This window comes from Lineus longissimus, chromosome 11 (assembly GCF_910592395.1).
Source record: "Lineus longissimus chromosome 11, tnLinLong1.2, whole genome shotgun sequence".
NCBI classification, from domain to species: domain Eukaryota; kingdom Metazoa; phylum Nemertea; class Pilidiophora; order Heteronemertea; family Lineidae; genus Lineus; species Lineus longissimus.
In genome coordinates this window covers 8,941,783-8,962,232 of record NC_088318.1, presented here as the reverse complement: position 1 = coordinate 8,962,232, position 20,450 = coordinate 8,941,783, and the positions used below count along the sequence as shown (strand labels likewise).

Below are 20,450 nucleotides of genomic sequence, written 5' to 3'. Positions count from 1 at the left end.
TTGCTTTGGGATAATAAAGATTACCTTAAAGAGACAATAATATTGTCTCTTTAAGGTAATCTTATTGTCTCTTTAAGGTAATCTTTATTATAGGCAGCAAGATAAAGTTACACAAAGTCGCCAAAAGGGTTCTCTCACATCTCACGCTTGTGTAAGGAATATATTTACATGTAGTGCTGAATCGGACATGGCCCAGCGCCCTCACTGTGCAAAAGTCGCCTGAAGATGGCCAAATTAGCACCTCTGCTCCTGCCTAGGCCTATAGTCCCCCTTTAATAAGCCCCAGGGGAGTAGGCATTTACTAATGGATTAGCCTCGGTGAGAAGAGGGTGGTGAGCGGAGAAGGCCAGTGATGGATAAAGAGAAAAGGGGGAACGGAAAGGGAATCAGGAAATAAGGGTTGGTGGGGAGATAAGGAAGGCAATATTGATCATTTTCTAGCTCCCAGATCTATCATCAGGAGGTTGACCCCGAAATACTACTGTCAAGGTCATGACTGGTCAAAGGTCACTGAGTGCAAAATCACGAAACCTCTCAGTCTATTGCCCGATCATCACCAATCTTGGGACATGTATGGGTCTTTAGTGGGTGTTGACCCCAGAAATGCCAGAGGGCCTTTTAAATAGTCAAAGGTCATCTTACGACGATTATGGAACCAAGGTAAACACAAACTCACACTCGCGAAAGTCGTCGACCTAACAGTACCCGTACTTCAGTTTTTTGTTATTGGATTAGTAGTGTTAGTATACATCGAAAATATCGGAGCTACAGGTCCGTCCTCGAACGTTTATCCATGGTAAATCATCATGTGTGGGTAAAATGTATTAAACCAAATAATGAACACTCCCTAAGCGGAAGTAGTTGATCTCGTGCCCTATGTCCAATTACATGCATTTCATCGTGTTTCTCAATAGGCAGAGAAATAGGTACCACATTTTGGGTTTCCCCCATTCATTGCGCTAAGCGTAATGATTGCGCTAAATACAGTAAGCCTAAGTTATGCAGGGGCTTAATCAATTACCTGCACTCCCTGTGGGGTGAATAACATTACCTTTTGAACAGCTGGCTGTAGGGGGGTGATTGGAACAGCCGGTATACCTGCTGACCTGCTGAACCCAGGTTAATGTTATTTTCAATCCACGATTGCAGGTCACCTGATTTTCGAGATTTCGCGGGAATTGAAATTGTAAACAAACGCATGTTTGCAGTTCAAATGTAAACAAAAATGTATTTTTGGTACTTTTGGTGGCTGGACTTGGGTTTTCCCGCAGTTAGGAGCTGGGGTCACATTGGTGGTCTATTGTGCTGTTTTAGTCAGAAGTAGCCCTTGATTATGAAGGGATTTTCAAATTAAGGTGACCATGGTCTTTTTATGTGCTCAGCTCACCACAGCTTTCAATACTTGATGTATCTGAAGAGGCGCGCGGAACCTGACATGGCCTTACTACCAAGGAGCTGCTCACGGTGCTGAACTTCTAGCTTGCCCTGTCGACTAAGTGCCTTTTTGGCCGAGACATTGCTACATGTAGGAGGAGCACACATTTTAAATTAATGGTAGTGATAGTACAGTTGGTTCGAGCCATTTGGAAGCCGACATGTGAAGGCCTATCTGGGTTCTCCTTCTTCTCCGTATAAAAAGGGGCATATTGCTGACTAAGGAACAAGGCATATTGACATTGCCTCATCATCTCTATGGGACCAATTGATATACTTTTATATGCACGCATACATCATGCCATTTCAGGGTCCGAGTCAGTGGACAATTGGTTTGATTAATTTGTCTCTTCGATAATGCTCCTTTATTGCATTAAATTTTCATCGCAATTCAATCTATTCAAGATATAGCCAATTTGAACCTGTCTGCGCCAAGGATAGATTGGTTCCCGATCGACTCACTAGGGATACGCAGTAGAGCACAATGTCATGAAAAACGACCCTTTGTATTGTAAATTCCAATCACCTGCAGGACAGGTCAATTTCTCTCAATGAAATTAATTTTGTTGACTCCTGTAATCCCTACCTCATTAAAAAAAAAAGACAGTGGTGTTAGTCCCAAACTGGTAATTTCTATTTATTTTGACCTCTGTTAAATCAGGATACCTCTCAATTACAGACAGCATTTTGTATCCTTGTGCTGTACAACCCAGCCTGGACATACTACAGTTGTCCATGGAGAAGTCTCATCCTCTCTGACACTTCTTTTCTGTAAAGCTACCGATACAACATACTGAACTAGGGATATCTTCCGTTGCCTCCTGTAATATTTACATACCATGGCTGATTAGTTCAATCATATTTCATCCAGCTGGCAGCTCTGCATTGGAAATTTTAGTGGTATAACGTGTTCTCTTGACCTTCAAACAGTAGTATAAAGCCGATATTTACTACTTATGTTATTAGGTCATCCAGCTGAGCGCCAGGCCCTTGGGCCTCTTGTTTGAAAACAATAAAGTTACGTTGTTTTATTGGATGAATATAATCAAAAGAGAGCAAATTCATTGTTTGAAATAATATCGATAGGAACAGTAAATGGTTTGAATACAATTGGAATAAGCAAATTTATGGTTTGGAAATAATCTTGACTTCGTTCACTCATTTATTTCGATATAATTTGCTTATTTCAAATAATTTCGTCAAATAATTTAATTCCCACATGGCGCCTCATAGGCCAGGGGATAGGAAAACAGATCATTTGTTTCACTCTGCACCTACGAAAACGATTTTGTGGTGAAATTGAAAAACAGACCTTTCTGAATAAATTCAAAGACAGAATGGAAAATGACATTTTATAATGTCCTTTGGGTCTGCTGGCAAGAAGTTTGCATATCCATGCTCAGCATGCAGGTATGTCCATAAAATGGATCTTGTCAGCTGGTCGCATTCCTGGAAAGAGTTTGAAACCTCAAAGCTCTTGGATGCTATTCTCTTCATTCATCATGAGTCGGATCTACCAAACACTCGAGAGACAACACAATGAACATTTGTAATTACTTCCATGTCAAACTACTGTGTGGATGCCAATGCATTGAGCTGTTTTGTGTGAATAGATTTTAACCCAGTGCTAATGTGATATAGTATTTAGCTAAACTTCTCTAATGTCAGAACGTCCCTAATATGTTTTTCACTTTGCACTGGTTTGCACCACGTTTCTCCTGGGATGTCTATCCATTTTGCGGACAATTTGTTGATTTTCGATTTAAATTCTCTTCATCGGAGTCATCAACATACATGTACTGTCACCATCTCGATTGGATCCCCAGAACATTTCGTTTGAATCTGCTATACAGTTCATGACTATACTCTCAGGCAAGGTGTAGTTTGCCCTTTTTTAGATGCCTCCCTCCATCAGGGTTAAACGCCTGCAATCAGCAGATGTGAATTTGGCCCACGTTTGGACTTTCCTGTCCCTTCCATCCATAGATGTGATATCCCGCTGATGGCGTGATGGTATTGGTATTAAATGGTTTTGGTGTCGCACCTCAAAGAAGATTTTTCCATCCTGTCTGTAACATTTCATGTAATACTTTTTCCACCTTTCAGACATTTCATTTTGGTGAATGATGTAATTTGTCTGTGTGTAAGTTATTTGTATTCATGTTATGTTTTACTGGTCATCTGATGGTATTTAGAAAAAAATGCAAATATCGTCATACTGTTGCCACTGGTGTGAATTTCTCATAGCTGAACTTGCATCTAGGTGCCTTTAAAGAGTTTCCATGGGTTCATCTCCCTTGCAACCCTTAACCGTAGTTCCTAAAACAGCTGCCTATTATATCTAGCACTGAACTGGCACCTGTACAAGTTGGGACATGACGTGCTGGTTTTCTGAAACAGGGTGTGCTGTTCAATAGATTGGCGTAAGAATGAAGTCATTATCGTAATGATGACAGCGTAGGCGTTCACTTGATTGATGTGTGAGTCAGCCGGGTGATCAGCTATTGCACTGTCCAGTTTTGTGTGTTTTTTCTGTTTTAAAAATTAAACGAAAAAATGGGCTGACTAAACTTCATTTCCTATTGCATTTTTCTCACGCATTAGCTATGGTGCCATGCGTGAAAACCTTTTTTTCTTTTCACCTGTAGAGAAATTTAAAAAAAAATTTAAATCACAGTTTTTTGAGATTTCTGGATCTGGTTTGAAAATTTTAGTTTAGGGTGGCTTCAAGTGCTTGCAGCCAATCCTGCGCTAATTACTGACTTGTATTATTAAATAAATGAGATGAGTTTGTGTAGAACGAGGAGGTCAGGGCCATTCCAGTGGTGTACAGCATCAATTGTAGTCATTCTTTGAAAAGCGCCTTCAAAACACATTTTGAAATGTGCATCATTTTCAATTGAGAAAACATCCTGATGTGGCAGTGTCTTTTATGTCCACTGCCTACTGATGAACAAGTCAACAACTATACTTTGGGTAGCAGTAAGATGTGCTGTATTTCTCTATATATATCTCCCATACGGACTCACTAGGCCTTCTCCTCTATACACTGCTGATCCTAGCCCTAAAATGCGACCCGTCGCAGCAAAACAAGGCGCATGTCACTCTGAGATTGACAAGTTAAGACAGACTGGTTGTTCATTTCACTATTGTCTACCTTTTGTGAAATCCGAGTACATAAATTTCTTCCATTATCTCCTGTTGTCATTAAATTTAGGCTCATCTTCCGTGCAACAATCTTATGGTGCTGGTTTGGATAATATCAGGATAATCATACCTTGGTGTGGTGGTTCTATCAACTTCTTGGCCAAATGTATTAAATTTATCCTTCACTGTGTCACTCGTTTATAGGATTAAAATTTTTGAATGTCAACTGTCATGATGTGTATGTGAGAAAGTATGGAATTGGAATATTGTGATGAACAGAATGTTACTGATTGATGTAAAGTTTGGTTTGATATGGTATAAATAGTTAGCCATCAGTTGAAAAGTCTTTTTGTCTAGTACAGTTTGATTCTGTCTGCATCGCGATTTATTTTTTCACACCAGGTGACGCCATTTTGTTTCCCATATTTGGCATAATTTATGCCGCAGCGTCATTGCATGTAGGATTTTACATAGATCGACATAACTTTGCTTGATGCAGCGGGTGGCAAGGTTACTTTCCTTATCTTCATTAAGCACCTTGTTCCCAGGTATTTTACGGGGCTTTTGCACCTCGTCGAATGAACTTTCGCGAGCGGGTCTCCGATCACAAAATCCATTTGATTTACTCTGCATCTTACGAAAATAGTAATCACTATAGGTCGTTAACCATGGTAATGATAATTGTATGGAGTGTGCGTGCGTGTGCAAAAATTAGCAAGCGATGCCTTCCAGTGGCTAAAAACAAGAAACTGACAAAACTGCCGAGTCAAGTAAAAATCGCGCCCTAGAACAAAAGAACAGCTCCAGGTTGGTCATCCAGTGTGAACTCAGCCTAAAGTACCTGGAGACAAGGTACCTAGTGTTGATTATCTCTGTCAACCTCGTTCGCCTGTTGCCTCTCAGCGCTGCACTCACCGAGACATGCGAGACGAAATGGGGATTCCCATAACCTCATTCGTATGAATAAATTATGACGCGTGTGCCAAATATGGGAAACAAAATGGCGTCGGCTGGTGGAGACAAGACCACAATTGATTTTTGGCTCACCGTAAGGGGAGTCTATACGATAGCGCTGTGTCCGTCGTCGTCGTCGTCGTCGTCGTATCCTAACAGTGGCACGTTTCTTAACTGCTAGGGCTATGAACTTGAAACTTTGTACACAGAATGCCCTAGGTCAGCTGACCTCTGACACTGATTTTCGGTCCGATCTGATTCTCTGTTTGGCCACCAGGGGGCCAAATGTCGATATCTAAAAAGTGTGATATCTCGCTTATTAGTGACTTGTTTTCGATAAAACTTTTGTTGTAGGTACTCATAGCAAATATACATTTTATATTATACGGGTTTTTAATTTGACCTTGTTTTCAAGGTCGCAGAGGTCATATGGCGTAAATTGGCCATTAGAGTGTAAACTATGGCACGTTTCTTAACCACTAAAGCTATGAACTTGAAACTTGGTACATATAACCCCCTATATCACATAGCCTCTGGTGCTGAATTTTGGTTCGATCTGATTCCTAACTTTGCCACCAGGGGGCCAAAAGTGGAAATCTAAAAAGTGTGATATCTCGCTTATAAGTGACTTGTTTTCGATAAAACTTTTGTTGTAGGTACTCATAGCAAATATACATTTTATATTATACGGGTTTTCAATTTGACCTACTTTTCAAGGTCACAGAGGTCATATGGCGTAAATTGGCCATTAGAGTGTAAACTATGGCACGTTTCTTAACCACTAAAGCTATGAACTTGAAACTTGGTACATATAACCCCCTATATCACATAGCCTCTGGTGCTGAATTTTGGTTCGATCTGATTCCTAACTTTGCCACCAGGGGGCCAAAAGTGGAAATCTAAAAAGTGTGATATCTCGCTTATAAGTGACTTGTTTTCGATAAAATTCTTATGGTAGGTACTGTTTGGAAGAATGCATCACATATTTTACGGGTTTTCAATTTGACCTACTTTTCAAGGTCACAGAAGTCATATGGCGTAAATTGGCTGTTAGAGTGTAAACTATGGCACGTTTCTTAACCAGTAAAGCTATGAACTTGAAACTTGGTGCATATAACCCCCTACATCAGATAACGTCTGATGTCGAATTTTGGCCTGATCTGATTCTTTATTCGGCCACCAGGGGGCCATAACGGAAAAAGGAAGAAGTGCAATATCTTGCCTATTTGAGTGAATTGTTTTCGATAAAATTTTATGGCAGGGACTCCTAGCAAGGATACATCACATTTCCTATGATTTTTGGATTTGACCTCCTTTTCTAGGTCACAGAGGTCAAATGGCGTAAATTGACCGTTCGAGTGTAACTATGGCACGTTTCTTAACTGCTAAAGCTATGAACTTGAAAGTTGGTACATGTAACCCCCTACATCAGATAATCTCTGACACCGAATTTTGGCCTGATCTGATTCTTGATTTGGCCACCAGGGGGTCAAAACTGAAAAAGTAGGACGTGCAATAGCTCGCTTATTAATGACTTTTTTTCGATGAATTTTTTATTGCAGGGACTCACACGATATTGATCTTGTTGATGTCATAGACAATTATTGGTTGGATCATAAACTTATATATACTGCCCTGTCTTATTACTTGACATCAATACACATCTAAAAAAAGTCTTCATGCCTGATTGTGTTCACCATATTCACCTCTAAACTAAGCATGATCCTGCCTAATAAAAGATGTATACGGTGAGCACAATGGCCCCTGGCCGTTTCATTTAAGCCTTTTAGCAGTTAAATTGTCAATGTTTGACCGCGACGCATCAAAGAACGCGTGGTGTTGTGAATCTGAAATTTAGATTATGTTATTCCGGACAGTCGGGCAAGTAAATGGTGAAAAATAAAATGGTGATTGACCACGGAAATTTTTTCATAATCGACAAATTAGACAGACTTTGATATTTCCACTCTTTTCAGCCAACTGGCAGAAAAAACTCAAAACACGCCCCCTATTACCCAATTAGCAAAATTCGAAATTAATTTTTTCATCAAATAATTTCTTTATATCTGTAGACTTGCCACAACAAATATTTTTTCAATACCTCTCCAAATATGTACTTGAGAGTTAAAAACATGCACTCGTCTAATTGATAGGCCTCGACCCTCCAACCTATGAATATTCATTAGTGGTCTTGTCTCGGTGTGAAAAAATAAATCGCGTCTGCATCAGGGCAGTTGTCAGAGTATTCAGGGTCATTTCTGTCGATCCCTTTCCGTGGGAGGGGGTAAACAGTTTCACCATCCAGATTATGCCCTTGGTACTAGGCCCTTCCATCATGTAATCTCATTCAGAAATAACTGATGAAGTTTTTAAAAACCATCACAGGAGCTGCTCCTCTTCGATAAAAAAATTGTGTCATAGTGTTTCGGTTCTATTTTAACAGTCAACAGTGCCTACTCCTTCAATAAGTATTATGTACCTATGACGAGAAACGCTTTGGATTTTCATTGAGCATTTGTGTTGCTAAAAAAGTAGAACCGGTGAATAAATATTTGGCAAATAATCATGTTGTTTTTTTCTTCATTCACTAATGAAAGCAATGCGCTGCCGTCAGTGTGCAATGTTTGAACTTATTTAATTAGAATCAATCACCGAGTTTAGCACTGCATGGCAATTCTGTTTTGGCATGGAAACATTGGCAACATCATCAGTGCCTGTATGGTCTTGGGCAGTTGATGGCCCTAGTAAATACCGGTAGCGAAAGGTTTAAAACTCTTCGAAGGAATCCTGTTGTTGTTGCCCATGTGGCACTGGCATTACTGGCGACTGCCACTTCCCCTTTTGATGTTCACTGATACCAAGTCAGTGCCAATTTACGCCCCAGCTAAATATCCAGTGTGTGTTTTCTTGTGGAATGGTGCCATGCAGAAAATGACTTTTTATTGGTTTACTGGAAATTCCCTTTGGTTGAAGCAGGGAACATGCCATTGAGACAATTGTGAAGATTATGCAACTCGTTCACAAGGAAACAGCCTGAAGGACTTGTTTCCATAGCATGTTCCCTACCTGGTACAATGTTGACACTTCATCGAGCAAACTAGGTGACACAGATTAGGAAATAATAGGCTAAAAAGGCAAAATAGTAGGGAAACATACTTTATTGAACTGTCGATAACAATGTGAACATCAAAGTCATGAGAACTGCAAAATAATTTTATAGGGAACTCGATGACGTGAAAGACAATGTGCAGAACAATCTTCCAACGCAGGATGAAATAAGCCAAACCAATGAGGCGCTTGTGTATGGAGTCAATCTTGTAATTGACACCCTGTGTTGTGGCTGTTATAAAACGAAATCCGCGGAAAAATCTAACTTGGTTACAGGGTGGCTACCTGAACCGCAGGTGAGAGTTTTTCATATTAGTAGCGTGCATTGTTGTGGGCATGAAGTACTCCTGGTGACAAGGTCTTTGGGAATCCCCGTTATAACTCGCAGAACGTAGTGAGTGTAATGGTTACGTATGTATAAAGTGTAAACAAAATTCATATATCCATCATGTCCATCGAATCTGAAAAAATTCGGCAGACCCATGACAATTCTGGTTCCGGTACAGTTTGTCATATTCCATACGGGCCGCGCTTGCCGATCCTGCTTTCACGACGCACCGCAACCACAGTTACCATGATTCCCATTGTTTCCTTCCTCGTGACGCAATTATTTCATGACGTCATGAGCCATTGACCATTCACGCAAGTAGATTTATTCACACCGGCGCCACTGAAGTGCGGGTGTGGGACATCATGTATTTAAAAATCGTCTGCTGGGGTCTCGTTAGGGAGTTTTTCCCAAATGTACGCGATGATGACGTGTCCCATTAACAGGACGTAACATCTATTTTAAAATGCGTTTCCAAAGTGAATGCACGAGGACAACCCATTTGTGTCGTATATCACTGGAAACGCCCGATTTCCCTGATTCTGCAGGATGTTAAATCGGGCATTTTATTTCTTTAAATAAATCATAAGCGTCGCATTTGCTCGTAGCTCTGTTCACCATCCCAAATGGCAATATTGCCAATTGGGCCGGACAATTACAAAAAAACCCAAATATTATACATTTCGTTCTGAATAATTCTTAGACAAAGAAAACGTCCTCTTCTTCTCGATTTACGTACTTGACTTCAAAAAAGTCAGTTTTAACACCACTTCACAAATATAGAGTGGTCATAAAGTTCCATTTGGATAGAGATTTGACGGACTGATTTGGAAATTCATCCAACCATGCAACTGTTTCAGAAATGAGAAAAAGCTCCTGGGTGTCATGACATGCATGGTGTGTCTTGCCTCTGCATTTTTGTACTCAGACATGTCACAGGGTTTTCAACTTTCATATCATTGAAGAAATAATTCATTCCAATCTACAAGTATATCAGTCACATCATTTATTTAAAAATCGTCTGCTAGGACATACAGGACAACGTCGGTGGAGACAGTTGTGACATTTCAATTTTCATTGCATAGAGATTTGACGGACTGATTTGGAAATTCATTCCAACCATGCAACTGTTTCAGAAATGAGAAAAAGCTCCTGGGTGTCATGACATGCATTCAATTATTATTTCACCACAAAGAGCTGCTTCTGTTCGCAGACATGAGACAGCTACCGGGGCGGGGACTATTTCTTTATGGGGCCTTATTGTTCAGCGTCTCCATGGAATTCTATTTTTAGAGTCCAAAGGGGGGGGCCTTCCCCCCAATGTGCCGACTAAAACCTGTCAGAGAACGGGGGAGGGGGTTTGGGGGACTCATCCCCCAATGTACTGGCTATATATGTCAGAAGGACAGGGGTTTGGGGGCCTCCCCCATGTCAAACAGTTGTGTGAGTTCACTAGAGATTGCTCTTTACATATTATGGTGCGCTGTATGCGCCGTAAATCACAAGCACCTTGTAACTCACACAACGTAGTGAGTGTAATGGTTACGTTTGTGTATAAAGTGTAAACAAAATTCATATATCCATCATGTCCATCGAATCTGAAAAAATTTGTGCAGACCCATGACAATTCTGGTTCCGGTACAGTTTGTCGCATTCCATACGGGCCGCGCTTGCCGATCCTGCTTTCACGACGCACCGCAACCACAGTTACCATGATTCCCATTGTTTCCTTCCTCGTGACGCAATTATTTCATGACGTCATGAGCCATTGACCATTCACGCAAGTAGATTTGTTCACACCGGCGCCACTGTCCTGAAGTGCGGGTGTGGGACTTCATGTATCTAAAAATCGTCTGCTAGAACATACAGGACAACAACGTCGGCGGAGACAGTTGTGACATTTCATTGCAGACGAAGTAAACGTCCTCTTCTTCTCGATTTACGTACTTTACTTCCAAAAAGTCAGTTTTAACACTACTGCACAAATATAGAGTGGTCATAATGTTCCATTTGGATAGAGATTTGACGGACTGATTTGGAAATTCATTCCAACCATGCAACTGTTTCAGAAATGAGAAAAAGGTCCTGGGTGTCATGACATGCATTCAATTATTATTTCACCACAAATAGCTGCTTCTTCCAGCAGATATGAGACAGCTACCGGGGCGGGGACTATTTCTTTATGGGGCCTTATTGTTCAGCGTCTCCAAGGAATTCTATTTTTAGAGTCCAATGGGGGGGGGGGGGGTTGGGGGGCCTTCCCCCCATGTTCTGACTAAAACCTGTCACTTTCAGAGAACGGGGGAGGTGGTTTGGGGGACTCATCCCCCAATGTACTGGCTATGTCAGAAGGACGGGGCTTTGGGGGGGGGGGGGCTCCCCATGTCAAACAGTTGTGTGAGTTCACTAGAGATTGCTCTTTACATATTAGTTTGAAATAAACTTATACTCTAGACGGGCCGCGAAGTAAGTTTTTGTGATTGCTTAAAATAGACTCCGATGTGCAGTCGCATATGGTTGGTTAGGTTCGAGCTGCAAGGAGATTGTCCTTAAACATTTTTGTAGACCAGAATTCAGTTCGTCATCGACTTATATTTGAAGGAGGCATATACCGTAACGTACATCAATCCGGGCATCAGTCACACTTGAAAGCAGCCTCGTAATGTGTTCCGTTAGGGAAGGAACCACGGTGGTGTCGAAGATAACATGCAAAGTTTATCAACGCCAAGAAAAAAAGAGGGAAGAGTCGATCGGAATGGCATGAATGGCGCTCCAGAGGATTAAAATCTGACCGATGAAATGTGCAGATAACTGGTAGTTCTTGCCTCCGATTTATGATTTATGTTGTTATTTGTATAATATAATATAATTATCATTAAATATCATGCGCGTATTTACTGGCGGCTTTGTGATTTTTCCGAGGATTTCCGCGGAATCCGCGTTTTATAACAGCCGCCTGTGTTGGCACCTTTCACAATCATGGCAACCTTCTGCAACATTAATGTTTAGGCAACTCGGGTGCATGCAGGGACCATGTATTAGTTGCACTTCAAATGCACTAACGCACGTCGGCACCCCAGCCAGTTCATCTGCACTGGTTAGTATGATAATAGAAACTAGAATTGTCAGTTGAGTCTTAGCAGACTCTGGAGTCTCTGCGTCATTGTAGGGGTATTGTTCGCATTGTGAATGGAAGGGGGATTGAGAAATTGTCTGGGTGAGAGTGGATGTTGGGATAAGACGATCGATTCGGTTGATTGGAGGGGAAAAAGACGAAATAATGTGGTCTTAGTGGTAGGGAGGGGGTTGAGAGTGATATAAATTTATGTTCTGAAGAATTATGGGACATTTGTTTAGTTTTGTTGCAAGAGCGGGGAGGGGTGAAGGGGGAGACCGAATTATGTCGTCTTTTTCATAAGGACATTTTGAGATGAGCCCTTGAGGAAGGGATGTGAAGCCGCAGTTGAATGTGCGCTTCGTATGAATGGAAGGAATGAATGAATAAATAATATAAATGAATAATATTAATTTTGTTTTTTGATTGCTGGTGTATTTCAAGCAATATATATCATTGACAATAGTTATGATTGCGATTAGGTTTGCAGTATACTCATCCCGAAAATGTTTGGGTGGCTTTTATTGTTTTTATTGCCATTTGGTTGAAATGGCCCGTTTGTTGTTATGCTGCGTTCCAACGACAACTTCCTGTTTGCTTGGCGTGGCTGGTGACGATGACGACGACGACGTTTTCTTCGAAGGGGTAGTGTGATTTGAGCTTGTGAACGATCTCTTCAAGGGTGATGGGGATGATGTCACTGAAGTTGGTGATGAAGTTTACTTTGAAGGGGTGGTGTAATTTGTGGTTGTGGAGTACGTTATCTTCAAGGGTGAAGCTGATGATGATGATGATGATGGCGGCGATGACATGGTTACTGCAAGAGGTAAATAAAGATATGAGCCACAGGCCGACTTAAATTCGCCACATACTGTGGAAAGTGCTATAGATCCACGTCGGTAGGCCTACAGCACATTTTCACCGAATAACGTGGACTAACTATACGTCCAGGAACTAAAAATGCTCTCCGACCAAAATCCAGTGCATGGATGATCAGCCGTGAATGCACACAGCCATGCATGTTGACAAAAACAAAACAAAAACATCGCACTCTCACTTCAGCGGAGCGATGATTTATGTGCGAAATACGACTGATCAAGGCAACATAAAGTGTCCAGAAGGGAAGAACACATTCTTGAAACTCAGCCGCTTTAATTCACTGCCGTTTTTTCTTATTTCATAGCCCATAAACTCCAAATATTATATTATATTTACCGGTATTATAGAAAAATGCTTCGATGGTGTAGACTAGTCCCTGGTCTTTATCCATTATGTTCCTCCATATGTGCAGCCAATATGTAATACACATAACGCGGGGCACCAGTCATCGTGCCGGTATGGCGAGGTTTATTGGTTAAAAATTTACATGTATTGCGCTATGCATGCCCATATCACTTTCGCGGCTGTAACCCAGATTGACTTCTTAGTTCATGGACACCCTCGTTTTATCGATGTTTTGCAATGCATTGCCGTGTTCATGTACATATGAAGCTTTCACCTGGAGACGAGAGTTTGCTGGAATAATTTCTTGAGGAGAATAACTTGAGGAGAATAATACCCTAATACAAAAGTCTCAGCCGATGGCGGAGACTAATAAACATAGGCTTAACGAACCTCAGAAACACAAGCAGCAAGACAGTAGACTTTCAGTGTCACTGATAATGCCTTATTCTAGAGGCTGGTTTTCCCGGAAAAAAAACATTGTGAACACAAACAAAAACAAGAGGCACATCTTAGAAAGGGAGATATATTTCGTAAGTGTAAAATGCAGCACAGTAAAATACCATGCACTCTGGGTAACAAAATTAGTCTGCACCAGAATTTGTTTAACACTAACAATTAAAGAGTTCAGAACAAGAGACGGCCAAATCTTCTTGGCAAAAATGTTGTTTTGGCCGAAGAGAAACACCCAATCATCAAGCTGTCTTTCAAGACATAATCATGACCACAGAGCTTAACATTTTTATTTCGTGACAAAGCATAAACTGGCCCTTAACCCTTTCGCGTCCACATACTTTTATAGTGTACCGTAGTCTCTGGCCGCATACTTTTTTGGAAGAATGCAGAAAAAGAAATTTTTTGCTAAAAAAATCATAGAACTTTTGTTGCTCGGAATATGAAGGCGACACTTTTACAAACTAATGGCAAGACCTTTAGCTACATGAACATAGTCAAAGTTTTCAAAAATTTTAACCCCTTGGGGTCTAAAATCTGGGGTCATTCGGTGCAAAAAGGGAAATTTTCCTTGTTTTCACTTGAAAACGTTTAGAAAGTTTATTTCACTCAATACAGCTTTGAAACTTTCAGGAAATGATGATAAGAACATAAGCTAATAGCATGTAGTGTTTCAGGTCAAAAGATTAAACCCTTGTAGGCAAAATATTATAGTAACTGAGTGCAAGGGTCGAAATTTTTTTCACATTTTTCAATGATTATGAACGGTTTTGAAATGAATCAAAATGGTTTACCTTTAGTTATTTATCACTGAAAACATTAAATTTTGGGAGGAAACATTCAAAGAACAATATAGAAGACAAGCTTTTGTTGTATCCCCCCCCCCCCGGGCTTGGGGGTCGTGGGGGGCATGATTCGGATCATAGCTGATAAATGCTAAAAAAACACTTTTCAATTACCAGCTTGTTTGTTGAATTAATTAGGCAGATGTATGCCACAGCTTGAAGCAGGGGGTGATGTGGAGGGCTACCTGGCACTTAAGGCATTGGACTGATGACTCCGGCCTGGGGGGAACACGTGGAAGGTCGTGGTTCACAACATATGGATTTGGATCCTTTCGACATTGTGCACAAATGCGCAACTTCCTCCGTCTCTTCACCCCAGGTGTAGCATCCTGAAAAGGAAGATCTTCAGGCCAATGCTCAGAGTATCTTGCCTCCAGCCTCACAGCATCTCCTGCATCAGAGAATCAGAGGTTCAGGGCTTGCACTTTGATAATCCATCTGATCGTCTTCATCGTCGCTATCTCCCCCAAAATCATCTTCAGAATCCATATGCATAAAAATCTGGGCTATCTCATCAGTTTCCATCTTTTCTGAAAAGAATACCGGTAAGTGTTTTCTAACTAAGCCACTTTGATTTGGCTCACAAAATACCTGCAGGGACAAGTGCACTTTGATGATGAGAAACATTACAATATATATGTCCTGTTATACTTCAGGGTTTGGGCCACTCCAACAAAAAGGTACCTGAAGCCTTCAAACACCCATACCTTGGCAAATCACAATCCTCAGGATGCATTTGAGATCACTGAGAAATGCATAAAACATGCAAGAGAGAAAAATATAGTGTACAAATCGTATAATCTGATGAAGAAGGGAGGCTGTATAGCATAGGCCTGAACTGTTCAGCACGTGGCCTCACAAAAACATCACTAAAACCACTGAAATCCTAGCTAAAACTGGCAATCAATGTATTTCTGAGACTTCTGGACTTAAAACTACGTGTTAGTAACAGTTACATGTGTAGATAGGGCTTTTACCTATGGCTAGCAAAATCGAAAACCTGGAACAAATATCACACCATGCACGTGGTAAGATGCCCGACTAAAAGGTCAATACCAGCTCCCAAACCGCCAATATAAGGTGTCAAAATTTGTATAGATGGCGATACTATCTACGAAGCAGACGGTGTGCTCGTATTTTATCCCTAGTACACATAGTAGGCTCTACAAGCATTTGAATCGGGGAAGATAGGGTCCCGGACATGGCCGGGAGCGGCCGTCAACTGTTGGGAACGCAACCCGGCCATGCCCGGGAGCGGACGCGAAAGAGTTAACAGTACTTCTAATGGCATCCAATGAACAGATGAGGCTACACCCAATCAACTCAGTCTAATGGACATTTGACCTTTTATATACAACAAGCCACAATTTTAAGTACAAGCATCCAAGTACAGCAAGAATACAAAAGTCAGTGGGGGCAAAATTAGGAACCCAACAAAACCGAAATTTTGTATCCCAGGTATCATTTAAACAGGGGAACATTATGCAAGTTTCAAAAGTTACAAAATTCTGATTATATAACCATCACTATTTACCCAGGAGAATCAATTCCAGAGATTGTCAAGAATCTTATCAGGCCTTCCACATCAACGGGAGAATTGCTGCCTCAGAAGAAAACAGCCAAAATGTGCACTCATTATAGTCAAGTATGACAAATTAAAATGTGTTTATCAGGTAAAAAGGAAAATAGGAAATCATATTAACCAAATTTCGAGGTTAATTAACTAGAATTGAATCAGTGGTGCACGTACAAATCAATCCACGCATTTTTTCAAATTTGTTGTCTATCCATAGGACAAACCAGGTGGTGCATTTTTCTTTTGATGCAAATCAAGAATCTTATTACCACATGAACAACAATATTTCACCAATGGCAAAATCACAATAGTTTTGAAACAACTGATACATGTAGATGAAATTATCTTCTGAACTCCAACCGCGTAAAATTATTTTTGGATAAGACCGGCAACACAGCATGGCTAATAGATCCCTGAGAGTTTTTAAAAGCAAGTCTGTCTAGCGAGGGAAATTCAACTATATATGGCTCCCAAGCACAACAGAACTCCAAGCGTCCCAATCATGACGAACCTGAAATGGAGATCAAGGTATAAAATGTAGAACAACTTAAAACATTACTACAGGAGTATCAAAATATCCGTATCAAAACATAACTAAAAGAATGAAATTTGACTTAAACAGTGTCGGATTGAATTCAGCAACATCCTCTCTGGGGCACCACAACTATGGTTCCTTTTAAGACCAGTATAAAAACAAACTATGTAAAATAACAATGGTATTACATCACATCAAGATGTCACCCATCAATCAACAACTGATGACAAGATGTCAGCAGACTCCACTTTTGATTGTGTTGCAAGAACATGTCATGAAAGTTGCAACACTATGATTTGGCCAGCTATATGATTTGTTAAGAATTACTTGAAGCGCTAGTATCCCCACACATTCATCTAAAGCTGGGTAGACAAAGAAGTTTATTTCCAAAAGACCAAATATGAGTAACATGTGAGTAACCAATGCCAATGGTATGCCTGCTATTTTCAGGCTCAGATAAATTTGCTAGTTGGAACTAAGTATATGAATTGTTTCTAAAAAAACCAAAACACTGCTAAGTTTCTGAATCATCAATTAAGACTACTCACTTTTTTTTAGTGTTGAAGTCCTTCTTAACTATTGGATCCACATCTTGACTGTACTGCCATGATGGCGGCTCCCCATTGGACCATTGCACAAGATACTGAATTTTACCCTTGTGCTTCCTCTTACTAATGGCTTGAAGCATAAATGCCATTCCAGCATCTTCCGCATCCACCTCTGTACTATGCTCATCCAGTGAAGCAATAGCACTGCTTCTTCCTCAGTGTACCCTTCTGTATACAAAAATAGGAAAATAAGGACATAACCCATGCAGACAGAAAAACTATGGCATACTGGCATTACGTTAAAGGTGCTGGCTGTCACCAGGGTACATGTTTGATGACTTGTCAAGTCATGTAATCTACGTGTGTCTCATATGAAAAAAGGCATGAATCAATTGTGCTAATTTTATCAAGTGATCTTATGGAATTGTGATACCTGTGACGTCCAGATACTCAGCTTTGTTAGATTCACCATCGCTTTGACTTCCCAATAACAAAAAAAATAAGTACCTTGTATAAGACTTCCAATGCCTGAATTTCCTGAAAACATACAAAAATAATTAAAAATCACACAGTAATATGATAACAATTGCAACTGCTGAATCACCTCATGGGTCATCAACTTAGAGAATATTTTTTTAAATGTTAGTTCTCCCACGGTCCTTGAATTCTATCAAGTGTGTCTTGCAAAAATGGCACATTCCAGAGATTAAATCACAGCATTTAATGCCTGGGCTGTCAGAGAGGCGCAGTGGTAACATCAGCGCCTGTCACCTCTGAGGTCCCGGGTCCGATTACCGATCGGTCCCAGTATACTCATGTGATACTAGAGAGGGCAACTCTCTTCAACAATGAAGGTTTCCTCCGGGTCTCCGGTTTCCTCCTACTTACATTACAATTGCCCAATATTGTTTATAGAGCTAATAATGTCCTTGTTGACGCTCTTCTCTCAACTCAATATTTTTTATGCAATGCCTGTAGAGTAATGAAGTTCTCAGAAGCGATGCAAATTTAGCAACAATAATTTACAATGTACATTAGAACCTCAATATTAAGGACACCCACAGGACTAACAACTGATGTCCTTAACAGAGAGTTGTCCTGATTAGAGAGGTGAAATTGAATGGAAACAACCCATTTGGGACCAAAACTCGTCCTTTATAGAGAGGTTGTCCTTGATAGGAAGGTGTCCACTAAGGGATGTTCAACTGTACCTCTTCGATCTGTGGTGTATCATATCTGGGACGCCAGAACAGCACGTGTTGGTGCTGCCCTCTGGCAATACGTTGTGACACCAGTTTGGTGAGCTGGTAAATAAAAGTAGTACCGTTTTGTGAACTCAAAACACGTGTGATTTCCCAGCTTTGGGCCTCGCAACAAAAGGGAAATCACACGTGTTTTGAGTTCACAAAACGGTACTACTTTTATTTACCAGCTCACCAAACTGGTGTCACAACGTATTGCCAGAGGGCAGCACCAACACGTGCTGTTCTGGCGTCCCAGATATGATACACCACCCTGACACCTGTATCATGGTGTATCATATCTGGGACGCCAGAACAGCACGTGTTGGTGCTGCCCTCTGGCAATACGTTGTGACACCAGTTTGGTGAGCTGGTAAATAAAAGTAAAAACGGTACTACTTTTATTTACCAGCTCACCAAACTGGTGTCACAACGTATTGCCAGAGGGCAGCACCAACACGTGCTGTTCTGGCGTCCCAGATATGATACACCACCCTGACACCTGTATCATGGTGTATCATATCTGGGACGCCAGAACAGCACGTGTTGGTGCTGCCCTCTGGCAATACGTTGTGACACCAGTTTGGTGAGCTGGTAAATAAAAGTAGTACCGTTTTGTGAACTCAAAACACGTGTGATTTCCCTTTTGTTGCGAGGCCCAAAGCTGGGAAATACCGCACATCTGGCGACCCTCGGCTTAAACTCGACCTGGATGATGATAATAATGAATTTCACCTGAACGATTTCGATATTTATAGGCCCCTACATTTTCTAGGTGGCTGGAACTTTGTCTTTGAAATGGATGTCCTCACGCAGCGTCCTATGTAGTATGTTATACGATACACATACATGCTCTGGCTATGTGTAATGTACAGTGATTGCGATAACATGACGCTGTGTCTACCATGCATGTGCTCGTAGTAGGACATTCGTTTGTTCGCCGCTACAAGGAATATATGATTAACTTTCATGGTTTGCCTCGGTGGGTAGGCACTTCTTTTAACTTTGGTCCTTATCTTGGAGTTCCCCGAGAGTATGTTCAAATTTGTGGCCGTGGTGGTTTAAAGATCGACTCTGAAGGGCGTGCATTTATTCGTACATTTATAGTGGCCAAACCTCCGGACCTTGTTGTTATTGAACTGGGTACTAACGATTTGGTAGACGCCCACAATTTTTCACCTGAATATCTGGCCAGGCAACTAGTGGAATTTGCTCAGGAATTGGTCGATGTGTATCGTGTATCAGCAGTGGTCTTGTGTTTGGTAGTGGATAGACGGCAATCTCGACGTGGTCTTCACGTTGCACCAGATTTTTCTCAGAGGAGGGAACGCTTCAATTTTGCAGTCCGGTCAGCCCTCGCTGACAATCGTCGTATCATTCCGTTTAAACACGATCGCTCGGTGTTGGTTAATCTACAGGACCGGCTGTCGGGTGATGCCATTCATTTCACGTCTCAGGAGGGACTATCCCTGTATAACTTCAGCATGCGGCAAGCTGTGCTTCTCGGGATGAGGCGAGTGAGACGACTACAGCACAACTAATGACTGATGGAGCTGCATCGATACTGATATTTCATCATTGTGGACTGGTTTGGTTTGATTGATAATATTTGAAGTCATTTTGAACATTTTCTGCATCCGTTGTAAATTTGAAGAAATTCATGAAAGTATTCTTATTATTTTTGTTTAGAAAGTGACATTGGAATGAACCACTTAAGTAAGAACTAAATTTTTACACAGCTCGATAATATTTTTGCATTGTCATATTACGGTACAACCAGCTATATTTTCTTCTTCAGGGAATGATCATGGTTGTGTGTACGGTGTATTGTGGATGGTGGTAAGAGTATTATGAATGTAAGGTTGTGATACTGGTAAATGACTGGGCTGCATGTCTGCCTGCCGACATCTGTTACAGTTGCACAGGTAGGCTCTTATTTTGTTTA

The 20,450-nt window shown here is 41.0% G+C and overlaps 1 long non-coding RNA gene across 1 annotated transcript; it reads right to left on the bottom strand.

Annotated features, from left to right (window-relative positions):
* Positions 1–13,831: 13,831 nt before the first annotated feature.
* LOC135496164 (uncharacterized) lies at positions 13,832–19,224 on the bottom strand. The gene is made up of 4 exons (XR_010448623.1): positions 19,117–19,224; positions 17,772–17,801; positions 17,265–17,492; positions 13,832–16,692 (listed from the first exon to the last, which is right to left on the bottom strand). It is a non-coding gene; the product is annotated as an uncharacterized LOC135496164 (long non-coding RNA).
* Between the last annotated feature and the right edge of the window lie 1,226 nt (positions 19,225–20,450).